This window comes from Diabrotica virgifera, chromosome 6 (genome assembly GCF_917563875.1).
Source record: "Diabrotica virgifera virgifera chromosome 6, PGI_DIABVI_V3a".
NCBI lineage: Eukaryota > Metazoa > Arthropoda > Insecta > Coleoptera > Chrysomelidae > Diabrotica > Diabrotica virgifera.
Window position 1 is genome coordinate 193,920,580 of NC_065448.1, and position 17,740 is coordinate 193,938,319.

Sequence of the window (17,740 nt, forward strand, 5' to 3'; positions counted from 1 at the left end):
CTAATAGCAGAAAATATTACAGATCTACAAAGAATTTTAGATAAGGTTGTTGCAACGAGCGAAGAATGTGGTCTGTCACTAAACATAAAGAAAACAAAATTCATGGTTATACCAGAAGCGTTTTTACATGTCTGCTCTAATGGGATCAAGGATAAGATTAACTATATAGATACTTTGGGTCGAAATGGGGCTAGTAGAAGGAACAGACACATAAATCTTCATGCATACGGCAGCTCATTTTTTTGTGCGGTGGCAGGTCGTGGAATCGTTAGGGGGGTAAGAGAGTTTAAAGAAGACTAACTACCTTATCCAAATAAGCAAAGGATACTTACACAGACTTGAGGACTTTCCTACTATTTAAAGAAATTTGGACGCCGTTTGAAAAATCCTCAAATTCACATATCGAGTACTTACTGGACATATTCCGTACTTATGGGAACCAATTTAGGGACATTCACCTTAGATTCCTCGTTTGGATTAAACTGGGCTATTAATTACCATCCTATGGCTTCTATGCCATTTCCTTTTCTGTTGGGTACTCTACAACTTATTTCATTTGTATTAGATATCTGGTTAATAATTCTCCAAAAAAAAGGTTACAGAAATAAAAATAGGTACATTTTACAATGTTTATTCAAACCTTTAGACCTTATTATTTTTACTTTGAGAATAAACATATTCTCAAACAAGAAATGAATAATTAAAACAAATATATGGTTTTACAATTCTTAACCTTATTTTTAGCAGTGTATCTCTAAACAAAAATTTGACTTATGGCTGTCAAAAGTCACTGCCATTTTATTTACTTTACATAAAACTTTCCATTAGTCACCATGTTGAAAACAAACTATTTAAATATTTAAAACCTTTACCAAATTTATATCCACTTGGAATTTAATTAAAATAAACATTATTTCATACCTTTATTTTTAAAACAAAATCCAATCGTCACTTTGCACATAACCAAAATTTTCCATTTAAAAAGGGCGGGGAGGGAAGACATTCAATTTTAACCAAACAGGAAACAGTTGATATCAAAATAAAATATCATCGGGGTACTTCAATATAGGAATTCTTACAGGAACAGGAACAAATCCATAGCATCATCATAAAAACAGGAGAAGACAGGAACCACGCACTTTACTACCGGCAAACCAAACTGCATCACAATAATACTGTATAGGTACTCGATTTTCACATGAATATATCCAACTAATGCTGTGAAATTTTGCACCTGTGTTCCTTAATATTTTTATAGGACAATTTGCAAGTACTTTTCTTCGTTTACCATAACAAAAAAAAGCCATTTCCAAGCCGGCAAGTGCGATTTCCTGCGAGTTTGTTGAGTTCTACCCAAAAAGATGTTCAACCTTCAAACATACTTTTAGAACTAACTATTTTTACTTTGTCTCTTCTCTCACACTCTAGCGCGTCAAACCGATCATTCTTTCGGCTGAAGACAATTGACCAATCGGCGGAGAGAACTCAATGATCTTTCAAAATTCACACCAATAATACTAAAAGATGCTTCGCGCTCAAAAGAAAGGGAAAATTACTCGGGACTTTTCAACGAATCCTTCTAAGAACTATCTACGTAGTTAATAAATGCTTACAACATAAACAGGAATTTTTCTAAGTTTTACAATGTTGCGAAATATTTGAAATATTTCCAACAGGAGCGGCTTAAGAAATTTTACTGATATATAAACTCACCAAATATATTAGAAAAATAGATATTTTTATTGGGATAGGATATAAAATTAATGAATACTATTTACAAAACATTGTAGCGGAAATTTGTAATGCTACATACCAAAGAAAAATATTAGAAACATAAATCTATACGTAAATAAAAGACGATAGAACGAGTTCAGAATTATAACTATTTAGGGACAAACATTAATGAAACAAACGATTATACCAAAAAAATCAGAGTTAGAATAAAAAAATGCTAGAAGTGCATTCAATAATATGAAACAAATATTATGTAGTAGAGACCTCAGCCTAAATCTTAGAAAACGTGTACTAAAATGTTATGTATTTTTTGTTCTTTTGTATGGTGTGGAGACAAGGACTCTTAATAAACAATGTCTCAATAGGTTGGAAGCAAATGAAATGTGGACATATCGAAGAATGCTGAGAATCTCCTGGACAGACAGAATAACCAATGAAGAAGTCGGTACTAAGAAGAACAGAGAACAGCAGGGAGATACTGGATTTAATCAAAATAAAAAACTGCAATACTTGGGCCATAAAACACGTGGTGACAGATATCAGCTCCTAAAATTAATAATACAGGGAAAGATTCAAGGAGGCTCAGCGTAGGTAGAAGAAAAATATCCTGGCTGAGAAATCTCAGAGAATGGTTTGGATGCAGCTCAACTGAACTTTTTCGGGCTGTAGGGTCAAAAGTTAGAATAGCAATGATGATTGCTAACTTTCGTCGCGGAGATGGCACGTAAAGAAGAAGAAAAGACTATTCCATGACACACCCTGTATAAAAGGTTATTAAAAACAACGTGGAATGAAGTAAACACTTCTGTTGTATGTAGGCATATGAATTTATTAAAAAATCCTTAAAATTTATCCACAAGGGAGTGGAAGTACAAAACGTTTTCGGTCAAACTGACCATCATCAGTGTAAACGTCCAGTGTACAAGTAATGGAAATTAGCTACTTCAATTGGTATAAAAACCTCTAAATTACATTATTGTTACATTCTATATTAAAAAGTGGTCGACATGAAGTCGATGTTTTAAGATATTACAGATCACATGTGAATGTATTTCATCCTTGCTCGAAAATTGCACAAGGTAAGTACTTGTGTTCAAGTGAGAGCTTACCAACCAATCTGTAAAATCTTAAGTCATCGACTTCATGTCGACCACTTTTTAATATAGAATGTAACAATAATGTAATTTAGAGGTTTTTATGCCTATTGAAGTGGCTAGTTTCAATTACTTGTACACTGGACGTTTACACTGATGATGGTCAGTTTGACCGAAAACGTTTTGTACTTCCACTCCCTTGTGGATAAATTTTAAGGATTTTTTAATAAATTTATATGCCTACATACAACAGAAGTGTTTACTTCATTCCACGTTGTTATATTGAAGGTATACAGCCAACTACAGGGTTTACCCCCTTTTTAAAGTTTTTAAAAAATGTGCAACAAAAATACCTATCGATGTTTTCTAGCGTTTTTTAAGCACGCCCCCATTACTTTTTATCAAATTTATTCCACTCCACTCTGTATAAAACTTATTTTAAAATGTGAAAACTCTTTTTTTGTACTATTCAGACCTGAACTTTGTAGTATCTAGTGTTAAAAAATCAAAAATACATTCATCACCTTATACATATTAATAATTCAAGAACTTTCCTGATCCCTCAAGTAAAATTCAAACATAATCAAGTTTGAAAACTTTAACCACATAAGAACATAATTAACCACTTTCTTTTCTGAAGACGAAACAGAAATATACATTACTCCTATTTACAAACAAGAGCTACAGATACAACTTTAAGTTTCAAAAATAAATAATTTAAATTTGAAAGGGATAGGATTTTATTTACAACAATACATAATTAAAAGGATCCAAAAACAAAGGAGATATGAATACGAAACAAATTTGATAAAAGGAAAGTTTTTCGGCGTATCCGCGAAAATAAAGGGAATTCCAAAGGAATAAAATAACTCATTAAGGGTAAGAAAATTTTTTAATTGTATTATTACGCCTTAATTTTGATTTTACACTTTTACAAATTAAAAATATAAGACAGAATTACTAAATATAAATATTGGGAAAATTGCAGCTTGTATTAACAAGGAAATAAAGAAGACAACAAATAGCCTTCTTTCCAAGGTGAAAAGAACCTTATAGTCCAGGCGAGGTATGTTCTGAATTGAGCAATCTCCACAGGAGTCTATTTTTTCGCTGAAGACACTTTTGAAATCACTCACAGAGCGATTTTTACTTTTGAAACCGCGGCTCTAAATAATTCGTTGTTACTACATCCAAACCATTCCCTAAGTTTTTTCAGCCATGAGATACGTCTCCTTCCTATGGACCGTTTTCCTGGATTTTTCCTTGCATAATGACCTGGAGTATTAGGTATTTATTTCCTCTGGTCACATGTCCCATATATCTCAGTTTCATCTCTTAATTGTTAGAAGTACCTACTTCTCTTTTCATACGTCTCATGCATACGTATCATTACCTCTACGTTGGTTATTCTATCTGCCCATGACATCTTCAGTATTTTTCGGTACATCCACATCTCGAATGCCTCCAGTCTCCTCATGTCAATTTTCTTCAGTGTCCACGCTTCCATCCCGTAGTATAATACAGATAGCACATATAGACCAGGGCGCATCTGTAAAAATATTAGTTAAAGAAAAATTAAAGTGAAATTTGTGCACCCCATAAAATTTTTATGGGGATTTTGTTCCTTTAAACCCCCCCCCCCCAAACTTTTGTGTACGTCTCAATTAAATTATTATTGTGGTACCATTAGTTAAATTCAATATTATTAAAACTTTTTTGCCTCTTAGTATTTTTTCGATAAGGCAGTGTTTATCGAGTTGAGGCTTATTTTTCAATATGTTTACCTAAAAATTTTATGGGGGTTTTTTTCTTTTAAACCCCCCAAATGTTTGTATACGTTCCAATTAAAATATTACTGCGGTACTATTAGTTAAATACAGTGTTTTTAAAACTTTTTTGCCTCTTTGTATTTTTTCGAAAAGGCACCTTCTATCGAGGATGTGACTTCTTTTTTAATATGGTTCAAAATATCCCTAAAAATGTAAATCATAAATAAATGTTCATATTATTACCAAGTCTCCATAATCATACTTAACCATATACAAATATGTGGTGGATTTGAAAAATATTCGAAATATCTCGATAAAAACTGACTTTTTGAAAAAATACTAAGAGGCAAAAAAGTTTTAAAAACATTGTGTTTAACTAATGATACTACAATAATAGTTTAATTGGAACGTACACAAAAGTTTGGGAGGTTTAAAGGAACAAAACCCCCATAAACTTTTTATGGGGTGTCCAAATTTCACTATAATTTTTTGTTAAGATGCTACTGCCATAAGAATGCCACATGTCCATTTTCAATAAAAAATCTTCAACAGTTTTCGATACATTCGAAAAAATCGATTTTTATTTTGTAACTTAAAAGGGCTGTAACTTTTTTTATGTGCACATTTGTACTAAGGTAAGTTAGGTTCAATCGAATTATTTTTGGTCCCAGAATATGTGATTAAATTTATGACCTGTATTTTTGTTACACCCTGTATAAGAAAAAGTTTACAATTCTACATCCCCTTCATTTTACAAAAATTGGAATATACGGGGTGAAAAATTTTTTCTCATGGGTGAAAAAATATACGTTCAAAATAAGTCCGGAATTGGATACAATGACTAATTCTAAGTAACTTTTGTTCTATAGAGTTTTTTACTAAGTCAATACTTTTCGAGTTATTTGCCAGTGAATGTGTTCATTTTTAACCAAAAAAAAAATGTTTTTGGACGGTTTTTCGGAGATAACTCAAAAAGTAAGTATTTCAGCGAAAAAAATATTCTTAGTAAAAATATAGCTTAAAAAAATTGAAAAAAAAATGGTGTATGCGTGAGGTCTTCAGACCCAGTAGAAGCAGAGTTGCAGCTAATGAAATGTAGGTTCTTCTTCGTCAAATTCCAAATCGAATATTTCAATGTGAAATAACCAAAAAACGGAGCAATTTTTGGGGAAAATTTATTACAACTTTTTTAAAGTGTTTAAAAAAAGGTTTATTTTTGTTTTTTATAAAAACCTCTAACATTAAAAGTAAGTGAGTTACGTACAAAATATTGTTGGTCCCTTTTATTTTTTAATAAAAAGATGGCGAAAATCACCCCTTAATTAGCTTCTCAAATAAAATTAATCGTTACCTCTTTACAAGTTACTTTACTTATGTATTGTTTATATTATCTATAAGTTTCATTGGTATAAAGTGTTCAGTTTTGAAAAAAATTGGGTTTAAAATAAAACATTTTTTAATTTTGAAAAAAATCGTAATTGTTTATGGAAAAAATTAGAAATACCAAAAATCTCAAAGAGCAATTAAATGTACGTTTTACTTTTCTGAATATTTTTGATTTTTGTTTTCTTGTTAGACAAAAATTGGTTATGCTATGGCTGTTCAAAATTTGCCTAAACTCGTGATTAGTTACTCGTTCAAGCCACTTTAACTACAGCTTTTTCAAAACGAAGCACTTTGAACCGATGAAACTTACAGATCATATAAATAATACATAGACACAGTAACTTGTGAAGTGGTAATGTTAAAATGTATATGTGATGATAATTAGGGGGTGATTTTCGCGATTTTTTTACCAAAAAATAAAAGGGACCAACAATATTTTGAGCGTAATTCACTTATTATAATAGTACAAGTTTTTTAAAAAACAAAAATAAACCTTTTTTTAAACGCTTTAAAAAAGTTAAAATAAATTTTCCCCTCACAGTGCTCCGTTTTTGGGTTATGTCACATTGAAATATTTGATTTGGAATTTGACGAAGAAGAACCTATTTTTATTAGCTGCAACTCTGCTTCTACTGGGTATAAAGACCTTATGTATACACCATTTTTTTTTCAGTTTTTTATGGGCTATATTTTTGCTAAGAATATTTTTTTCGCTAAAATACTAACTTTTTGAGTTATCTCAGAAAAACCGTCCAAAAACATGTTTTATTTTGTTAATATATTCACTCGCAAATAACTAGAAAAGTCACGATTTACCACTTGGAATCAAAATCTCTATCGTCAAATGCTATGTATTTTCTACGTGATTGCATGGAGTAGAGGGCTGGCCACTTTCCGAAGCTTCTTTAAGAAAACTCGAGGTATTCGATATGTGGTGTAACAGACGCATTTTAAGAACTTCTTGGGGTGGATCGTGTGACTAATGTTAAGGTCCTACGTAGAATGTGCAAATGCGAGACAATTAACACCATCAAAGAGCCCAAACATAAGCCGAATGACAACAAATAGGGTAGTCAGGACAGCGAGAGACGGTTCCCCAATAGGAAGACGATCAGTGGGAAGACCACGAAAAAGATGGAATGACAACTTACTGGAGGCACATTGAAAAACAGACAGAAGAAAGAGCCCAAACTAGAATATCTTGGCCATGTTATGAGAAATGAACATGGATATGGCTTGTTGCAACTCATTCTTCAGGGCAAGGTTTTTAGAAAAAGACGATCAGGGAGAAGAAGAATATCTTGGCTATAAAACCTGAGAAAGTGGTTCTAAGCAAACGTAGCATAGCCATGCTGCTCACCAACATCCGGAACGGATAGGCACCGTAAGAAAAAGAACTCTTCTTTTAATGTTCTTGTAACATCCTTCTAGCACATTTTAACATAATTTAATATCACTCCTGTACTAAAAGTATCTATTTTAATCACTTTCTCGTATTCTGATTTATATCATTTCTTTTTTTCCCCATTTTGGTCAGCTTTTTGTTAAGAGAGCTCTTTTTCTGTTCTTCCAGAGAGCTGACTATCTCCTCGAGTACCTATTTCTTCTTCTTCTTCTTGTGCCACTCCTATCGGAGATTGTAAATCATCAAGACACCCTCACCTTGTTTACATATATATATATATATATATATATATATATATATATATATATATATATATATATATATATACATATATATATATATATAAAGGGTTGTCTACAGCTAATGCCGTTTCCCTTCCGTCAGCCAGGACTTCCATTTTTTTCGATCTTCCCAGTCTCCGTCTTCCAATCCTTTCTTAGACATGGCTTCGTCGACTTCATTTTTCCAAGATCTTCTAGGTCGTCCTCTTCTTCTCGTTCCTCTTGGGCTCCATTCTGCAACCTTGTTTATCCAAGTGTTTTCTGCTCTGCGTACGTGGCCGTACCATTTCAGTCTTCTCTCGTCTATATATTGCAGGGCATCTTTTTCCACTTGCATTCTTCTCCTTATCTCCTCATTTGTTATTCTGTCTCTTCTGGTGAGACTACAGCATCTTCTCCAGTATTCCATTTCGGTTGCCAGAATGCTTTTTTGGGTTTTTTTGTTTATGACCCAAATTTCTGCGGCATATGTCATGATGATTCTTACTATTATTTGGTATATCATTCTTTTTGTTTTTCCCTTGATGTTTTTATTCCAGATTACATTATGGAGTTGTCTGATGCAAGATCTTGTTTGTCCCAATCTACTTTTTATTTCTGCTTCTGTTGTTCCGCTTTTCGACATTATAAAGCCCAAATATTTAAAATTCTTCGTTCCTTTTATTTCAACTTGTTCTTCTACTTCTAAGTTTTTTACGTCTTCTTCCGATATTATTAAGTATTCCGTTTTCTTCATATTTATTTCCAGGCCCACCTTTTTGTATTCCTCTTTTAGTTTTCTTACCATGTAACTGATATCCTCTTCATCTTGAGCATCACCACCTGATCGTCTGCGAAACACAATGTGTAGAGATAATCGTCCCTTATCGGTATTCCCATACCCCTACACCTTGTTTACAGCTGACTTAAAAAGTTCATTAGTGGTGCAGCCAAACCACTCTCTCCAATTCCACAACCATGACATTCTTCTACGACCTGGATTCCGTTTTCCTTCTATTTTTCCTTGCATTATATTTTGAAGTAATGCGTATTTATGAACTCTCATCAGGTGACCCAGATATTCAAGTTTTCTTCGTTTTATCGTTAACAAAATTTCTGCGTCTCTTCCTATCCTTCGTATTACTTTAAGGTTTGTGATTCTTTCAACCCAACTTATCTTCAGCATTCGACGGTAGCACCACATCTCGAAATTTTCAATATTTTTTATGTTGTTCTGTTTTAGAGTCCAGGCCTCTACACCGTATAAATACGTAGCCTCTTAGCATTCTTAATCGTAGAGGGATGCTTATATGTCTGTTGCCGAAGAATATTCTCATCTTTATGAAGGTGGCCCTGGCAATTTCGATACGTCTTTTTATTTCATTGTTTTGGTCTCCAGTTTCGTGTATTATCAAATAGATAAGTATACCCTATTCCACGAACATACGCCTGTTTTGGATTACTTCGACAACGAATATTTTACTGTGCAAAATAAGAAGAACGAAAGTAAATTGCAAATTACATTGTTGTTTATTGAAATAATTATTAGCGCCATTTACTTTCGTACTTCTTATGTTGCACAGTAAAATATTCGTTGTCGAAGTAATCCAAAACAGGCGTATGTTCGTGGAATGGCCCATACCTATTTATGATTGCATTATTATTTCAATTATAAATAATAATTTATGAATAAACTTTCTTAGCTCTTCGTATATAAGTTAAAACCATAATGCTGCTTTTCCAATCGTTTATTCCCAGAGGGATCTAGACTTTATTACCACGTCACAACTAAGCTTGAAAGAGGTTTTAGTTTATAAAGACAACGTAAACCTATTTCAGCTTTCAGCTTGTAGCGATTACTAAAAGTAACTATAGAAGTTATAATATATCATATAGAATATGTCTTAGAGAAAATCAGGTACAATACGTATCAGAAGGGAGCTGCTGAGCCAAAATTGTTAATTATTTTATGTAAATTTAATAAAAATATTGTAGATCTAAAATAAAGCGATAATATTTTTGATAATATAAATATCCAAATTTATAGAAGGGACAAAATACATTCATCCAATTTTATTTTAGAATGTGAAAATATTTTAGAAAAATCTACAAAATATTAAAGCTCTAAAAGATGTTACTTGCAGTGTGAGATATTATTCGGTAGAATTTTCACCAGTGCTTAATTTTTGAATTGACAAAATCTGAGAAAAATTGAGAGTTTTTGCTTTTTGCGCCCATACTTTCGCCTATAACTCGAGATATACCTAAAAAATATAAAAGGACAAAGTTTTGTTTTTAATTTTACATAATATTGACTGGCTAGAAATTGAAAATTTATTAAAAGGAAGACGAAAAGCCCTAGATACAAACTTTGCTACTTTTATATAATTAGAATAATTGAAATAAAAATAATAAACAATATTTTAAACCCAAGACTTTTCCTTAAGAAACTGCTTTCTGGCTGCATCTTGTATCTCCGGCTTTTACAATATATAAGCACAAGAGACGACGAATATAGAAGAAAGTAAATAAAGGGCACTTTGGCCACGTATTCACCTTCCTTTCATCTAGAAAAAGGACCAAAAGACAGTTTCAGGTACTCAAATCTGAGTAAAGATGAAAAAGATAAACCCAGTTTTTGTTTTTATTTGATTCAGAGTTGGACCACCATCGCCATATAGCTATTTCAGCATCTATGCATCCTCAGTGAAGCTATGCAGTCACAACTCTGAAACAAACATCAACAATCCTGCCTATTTAAGAGAAAACATCGCGATACAATGTTTCCACCTTTTGAGACGCAAAACAGCCACATCTCTCTAGGGCTCATCTAGGGATTTTCGTCTTCCTCGTATTACGAGAGATGTCGCTGTTTTGCATCTCAAAAGGTGGAAACATTGCATCCCTTAAATAGTCTGGGCTGATTATCGGAGAATAGGCCATTTTTGGGAAAAGTTATTTACCAGCAATTTTATTGCTGGAATCTAATTATAAGATCCTATATATTAATAATATAGGTATGCAAAGTCCTCAGATAGTGTGCTACTTTTTTTATAAACAAAATGGCGCCCGGAAATCGTGTTTTTTTCAATTATTCCTCTATAACTCCTAAGATTTTAACTTTACAACAAAAACACCCAAATAAAAATTTACCGTGATTAAATTCTGCATAGAGACGTGTTTTTCTCGATCTGCTCCGACGAAAATTTTCCTCGGAAAATGCGAGTTTTCCCAACAAAATCTTTAATTTTCAAATAAAGTTTTAGATAAGTAATTATTTACCAATAATTAAATAATTTGGTGACTTAAAAGACTTCTTGGTTTAGATTATAGTTCCAGAAGCTGGTGAAAATTAAACGAATATTTTAGCAACAATTCAATTGTTAATTAATAATTTACGGTCGCAATAATAACCAAAATAATTAAGATACACTGATCAAACTTTGAAATCTTATAAAGATGAGATGCCTATTTAACATTTTGTCGACAAAATATCAATTTTTTATTTTTTTGCATAATCTTTAAATGGTAAAAAAAATAGATATAAACAAATTAACGTTTCTCAGAAAGTTTTTATTATATTATAATTTTAAAAAATAGGTAAAATGCGCATTTCAGATATCTTGAAAATGAATGCTTTAAAACATTTTTGTAACCATTTGCAAAAAAGTTATGAAACAGCAAAGTAAACATACGATTACTAAGGTGTTTATAATTCTTTTTAATTCTTTCAAAGCGTAGAAGTGAGTTTAAAGTACAAGCTAATTATTTATAAAAAAATATCGATTATCAGTTTAACGGTTACATTGTAATTAAAGATTATAAATATAATTTTTTTGTAATTTACACGCGCGAAAGTAGAATAATACAGTACCGTAGCTACCCGCCCACATACACAACTCGCGCGAGTTTAAGCGTGTCAGTCGCTTCGAGTGAACATTTTATCTCCGGCTCTGTATCAAGCCTACTTTCGCGCTAAAAATTACAAAAAAAAAGTATTTTTAATCTTTGATTAAAATATAACCATTGCACTAATTTTTGACATTCTTTGTGAGTAATTAGATTGTACCATAGACTCACTTTTAAGCTTTGAAACAATTAAAACAAATTATAAACAATGGAGAAATCGTATATTTGTTTTGCTGTTTCATAACTTTTTTGCAAATGGTTGGAAAATTTTTTTAAAACATTCATTTTCAAGACCTATGAAATACGCATTTTAAGTATTTTTTAAAATTAGAATTAAATAAACAATTTCTAAGAAATGTTAATTTGTTTATAACAATTTTTTTTAAACATTTAAAGATTATGCAAAAAAATGAAAAATTTATATTTTGTCGACAAAATGTTAAATAGGCATCACACCTTTATAATCTTTCTAAGTTTGATCAATGTCTCATGATTATTTTGGTTGTTATTGCGACTGTAAATTGTTAATTAACAATTGAATTGTTGCTAAAATATTCGTTTCATTTTCACGGGCTTCTGAATTTATAATCTATACCAAGAAAGCTTTTATCTCACCAAGCTATATAATTATTAATAAATAATTACTGGCCCAAAAAATTTATTTGAAAATTCGAGATTTTATTGGGAAAACCCACATTTTCCGAGGAAAATTTTCTTCGGAGCAAATCGGGAAATTGGAGTGAATTTTTATTTGAATGTTTTTGGTGTAAAGTTAAAATCTTCGGAGTTATAGAGCAATAATTGAAAAAAATACGATTTGTCGGCGCCATTTTGTTTATAAAAAAATTAGCACACTATCTGTGGACTTTGCTTACCTACATTAATAATATATAGGATCTTATAATTCTATTAAAGCAATAAAATTGCTGGTAAATAACCTTTCTTTGTACTTTACTAATTAGACCAGCGTATTATAACTATTTTTTTTTCAAAATTTAAAGATTATGCAAAAAAAAGAAGAATTTATATTTTGTCGATAAAATATTAAATAAGCATCTCATCTTTATAATCTTTATAAGTTTGATCAATGTATCATGATTATTTTGGTTATTATTGCGATCGTAAATTGTTAATTAACAATTGAATTGTTGCTAAAACATTCGTTTAATTTTCACCGGCTTCTGGAATTACAATCTATACCAAGAAAGCTTTAATGTCACTAAGTTATTTAATTATTGATTAATAATTACTTACCTAAAACTTTATTTGAAAATTAGAGTTTTTGTTAGGAAAACCCGCATTTTTCTAGGAAAATTATCATCGGAGCAAATAGTGAAAAACATATCTCTATGCAGAATTTAATTGTGGTGAATTTTTATTTGGGTGTTTTTGTTGTAAAGTTAAAATCTTCGGAGTTATAGAGCAATAATTGAAAAAAATACGATTTGACGGCGCCATTTTGTTTATAAAAAAAGTAGCACACTATCTGCGGACTCTGCATACCTATATTATTAATATATAGGATCTTATAATTCGATTCCAGCAATAAAATTGCTGGTAAATAACTTTTCCATGAATTTTGCTAATTAGCCCAGAGTATAAATAGGCAGAATTGTTGATATTTGTTTCTGCATAGCTTCACTGAGGATGCATAGATGCTAAAATAGCTATATGGAAATGGTGGTCCAACTCTGAATCAAATAAGAACAAAAACTGCATTTATCTTTTTTGAAAATTTATTGTTTACTGCTTCAAAAAGGGCAATAATTGGGAAAAGTGTAAAAATGGAGTTTTTCCTTTAAATTTCTTCGACCCTCAAACATAACATACAACATTCAAATTCCTCCTAGAAAAACTTTATAATACGACTGAACCGTGTGCTAAATTTCGTTAGAATCGGTTCAATAGTTTTTTCATAATAATTTTGAAGTCAACGGTACGCAAAAAGTTGCAAATTCTCAAAATTATGCCTTAACCATTCTTTGTTTTGGTTCTAAACGGAGATGATTATTGAGAAAAAATGGCTATTCTACGTTTAATTTCTAGTTACAACTAAAGACTAAAAATTTGGTTTTGTTTGAGTTTATTTTAATGCCTTTTTCTCTCCTACTTCGTGAATACGATCAAGCAGAATTTGGAGATCTTTAATATATTGTGAGAGGAATGCCTTTTCGAAATCCATCAAGCTTGCAAATACTTGATCATGGCATTTTTGTAATAGGCAACTCTCCCTGGTTTCCACAGACTTTTTAAAACCAAATTGGGTATCTTTGAGACAGACCTTCTTCACATTTGCGTCTAATTCTATTGTGAAGTATTCTTAGGAAAATCTTAAGAGTGTGGCTCATTAGTATTATCTTCTAGCATTGTGTTTTTAGGCATTGCGACAAAGATGGACTTGAACCAGTCTGTGGGAATCACTCCGGTGTTACATATATTACATTAAACATTTTTACTACTACTTTTATGTTATCTTCATCTATAGGCAATTGAAAATAAAATTGCAGCGCCAAAGTGAGCAATTGTAGAACTATAAATATTGTCATTGGTCATTGGAGTTTTGTAATGGTTTTGCATGAGTTTTGTATTTGTTGAATGTTGAAATAATTTTTAATACTAATAATTCATTGGTAATAAGTTTAATAGGATAATAAGATTAATAGTATTAAAGTTTTAATAGTAATAAGCCGATTTGAATTGCGTTTCGATGTTTCAACTGCACTAGCCCAAAGGTTTTCTTAAGAAACCTAGTTGGTTTAAACCAAGGCTTCAAGCAATAAGTAAGTAAGTAAGGTATGCTTTACTGTCAAAAAATGTTTCCAATTTGTGGACAAAGCTTATACAAAATAAAAAAATACAAAATACAATAAAAAACAAAAAATAAAAAAACTACAAACAAAACAGAAACAGACACCAAATAAATGGCGTGAGTTATACTACTTAAATACAATTTTATAGTTATTAAGTACACATTAAAAAATTTTAAAAATTTTGCTCAAACAATATGTATACAACGTCAGAGCAAAAAGAAGGCGAATGAGGAAAAGGGAAAGGCAAAGTAAATCAAAAGATCTATACCGCTGCAAATATGTACAAAAGTACTCGAAAGTAATAATCCTGCAAGTCAATTTGCTGAATTCAAATCGTTTATAAAAAAGTCATTCACTGTATAAAAAGCTCTCCCAAGCAAATAAGCTTTCAAGGCCTTGCGAAAAGCGGGAAATGCTGCAATAGATTTGATGTTAGATGGCAGGTGATTGTGCATTTTTCTCGAATTGTATAGTATAGAGCACTTAACCAGCTCAGACCGTGGGGTTGGCAGATAAAGATTATGCTCCTCGTTTCTAAGGGGATAGTTGTGAGTGGGTCTCTCTGGACCTTCTGATGCAAGTTTGCGGATTAAACAAACGGATTCAAAAACAAACAAAGAAGGAAGAGTTAATATTTTAAATTTTTTAAAGAATTCTTGGCAATGAACTCTGCTATTGAGTCTCAGGGAGTAACGAAGAGCTCTCTTTTGTAGTTAAAAAATGCGCTCAAATTGAGTCGCACAACACGAACCCCAGAATGGAAGGGCGTACCGAAGATGAGACTCAAAAAGGGCGTAATAAACAGTCCTAGATGTTGACAAATTCATTTCCGTAGCAACTGATCTTAGCGCAAAGCAAGCAGAACTCAATTTTTTGTGTAAGGCATCAATGTGCAAGTTGCATTTTAGAGACTTATCCACAATAAGCCCTAAGAACTTCACCGATTCAACTACCTCTAGACTGTTGTTATTAAGTATTAAAAGTTGCATCATACTGTTGTAAGGTAGGACTTTGGTTTTAGAAACGTTAAATGACAGGAGATTCGAATCGCACCACGATTTAATGGTGACTAGGTCTGTAGCCGTGGTATTGCGAAGATCCATAATATCCGTGTTACTCCAAGTAATACTAGGATCATCTGCAAAGAGACATATTTTACCTTTAATGTTCAGACTAGAGATGTCATTTTTGTATATCAGAAACAATAAAGGGCCTAGAACTGAACCCTGAGGTACCCCACATTCTAATGGCATGCAAGAAGACGTCTTCGTGTCAACCCTTACAAACTGACTTCTTTTATTAAGATATGATTTAAGCCATTTAAGAGCCTTTCCCCTAAATCCATAGTGCTGTAATTTGTCAGTCAAGATGTTATGGTTTACACAATCGAATGCTTTAGAGAAATCACAGAAAATTGTTGTTGTAGAGTGATGGTTGTTTAGACTGGAGTAAACATGATCGAAAAGGAAGAACATAGCATCATTCGTGCATTTGTCACTCAGGAATCCAAATTGATATGGAGTAAGCAATTTGTATTTTAACAGAAAAGATAAGATTCTTCTTTTTTTACCAGACTTTCAATTATCTTCGACAACGTGGGCAGGAGTGCAATAGGGCGATAATTCGAAGCAAGACCTTTATCGCCTCCTTTGTGTATAGGAATAATTATCGCTGTCTTAAGGCAGCTTGTAAAAACTCCAGTTTCGAATGACCTGTTTATTAAGGTAATTAGATGGTTTAAAGTGCAATCAGGTAGAGCAGAAAACATTTTAAGAGTGAGGCCATCAGTCCCAGATGACGATTTGTTTTTAATGTCATTTATTGTAGAGCGTAGTTCACCTAATACTATGGGTGTAAAAAAGAAACTATTTACATTCTTATGAGAAAGTTATGAAATCGGATCCTGAGAAGGAGGTATAGTATTTGTTAAATTTTTTGCCACATTTACAAAGTAATTGTTCAGGGTCTCAGGAGAAGTCGGGATTGTGGTGGGAGAAGAAGTCTTATCTCTCAGTTGATTTACGATAGACCACGTTTCCTTAGCAACATTACCTGATTTAGCCAGCCTTGCATTGTAATAAATTTCCTTGGCGGCCTTTATGGCTTTATGGTAAATTTTCTTGTAAAGCCTAACGTAACCATGGAAAGATATGTTGTCCGAGAATTTTTTTAGGTACGATAATGAGCGCATGTTCTTTGCAGATATACGTAGACCTCTAGTTGACCAGGGTTTACGATGTTTAGTTTTGATGGGCCTAAGAGGAAAGGATTCGTATGCCAGACCAGACAATAACTTTATGAATCTAGAAAACTCGATGTCAACATCAACAGAGCGGAAGTCCCAGTCAGTTGTTTGACATAGGTGTTTAAATGTTAGAAAATTTTGTTCTCCAAAGACACGGAACAATTTTCGCTGCGTGTTTTCACTATTATTTTTTGATTTTAACCAAAATGTAGTCAATACTGCTCCATGATCAGAGAAACCTGAGTTAAAAACAGTACAGTCAGTAGAATTTGGAGCCAAAGACGATACGACATAGTCAATGATACTAGAGCTAGTTTTAGTTATTCTGGTTGGAGAATTTACATGCATACCTGTACCAAAGGAATCAAAGATAGAATGAAGAGATTCCTGAGCAGCACACACACTGGAATAGTCAATATTTAGATCGCCACATAGAATTAATTTACTTTTTGTATGAATAGTTTCTAGCAAGCTAAGTAGTTGTTGTAAGAAAATCTGCACATCCGCATCGGGAGTTCTATAAATACAAATAATATAGAGGTCAGAAGATTTCTGATAAATTATGGAGAATTCAAATAATTTTTCAGTTAATAAATTATCAAATTTGGTCACTGCCGAAAAGTCATTTTGTGTAGATATAATCAAAGTACCCCCATGAGATAATCTACTCCTGTTAAATCTGGATATAATAGTGTAATTTTTAATAAACACAGGTTCATCAACATTTAACCAATGTTCAGTTATGGCAACAATCTCAGGAAAATTTAGCTCTTCTAGTAATAGAAGTAATTTATCAGTTTTGTGTCTTAAGGACTAAGCATGTGGTTTAATCCTGTCAACCTTGAACATAACCTTGATTTCTGCAGCAGAATCGATAGTGTTCATATTAAGCCGGCCACTAACGATACTGCGGCGTGGTTCAATTTTGTCGAATTCGACTAATTGACAAAAATTTTGATCGTATAAGCAGCTTTACATCAAAGCTATGCAAGCCCGTCTTGCATGGCATATCTCTTGCCTAGCCTGACCCACACTGACCTTTTTACATCAGAGCTATTGCCATGCAATCTTTGATACCACTTTCATTGTTGCCAACAAAAGAAATAAGTATATCAAAACATTAACTTT

General features: G+C 32.2%; 1 protein-coding gene across 33 annotated transcripts in view; it reads left to right on the forward strand.

The window, feature by feature from the left end:
- LOC114332398 (LWamide neuropeptides) overlaps positions 1-17,740 on the forward strand; it is a 166,660-nt gene that overhangs the window by 123,726 nt on the left and 25,194 nt on the right. The gene's annotated exons all lie outside the window — the stretch shown is intronic.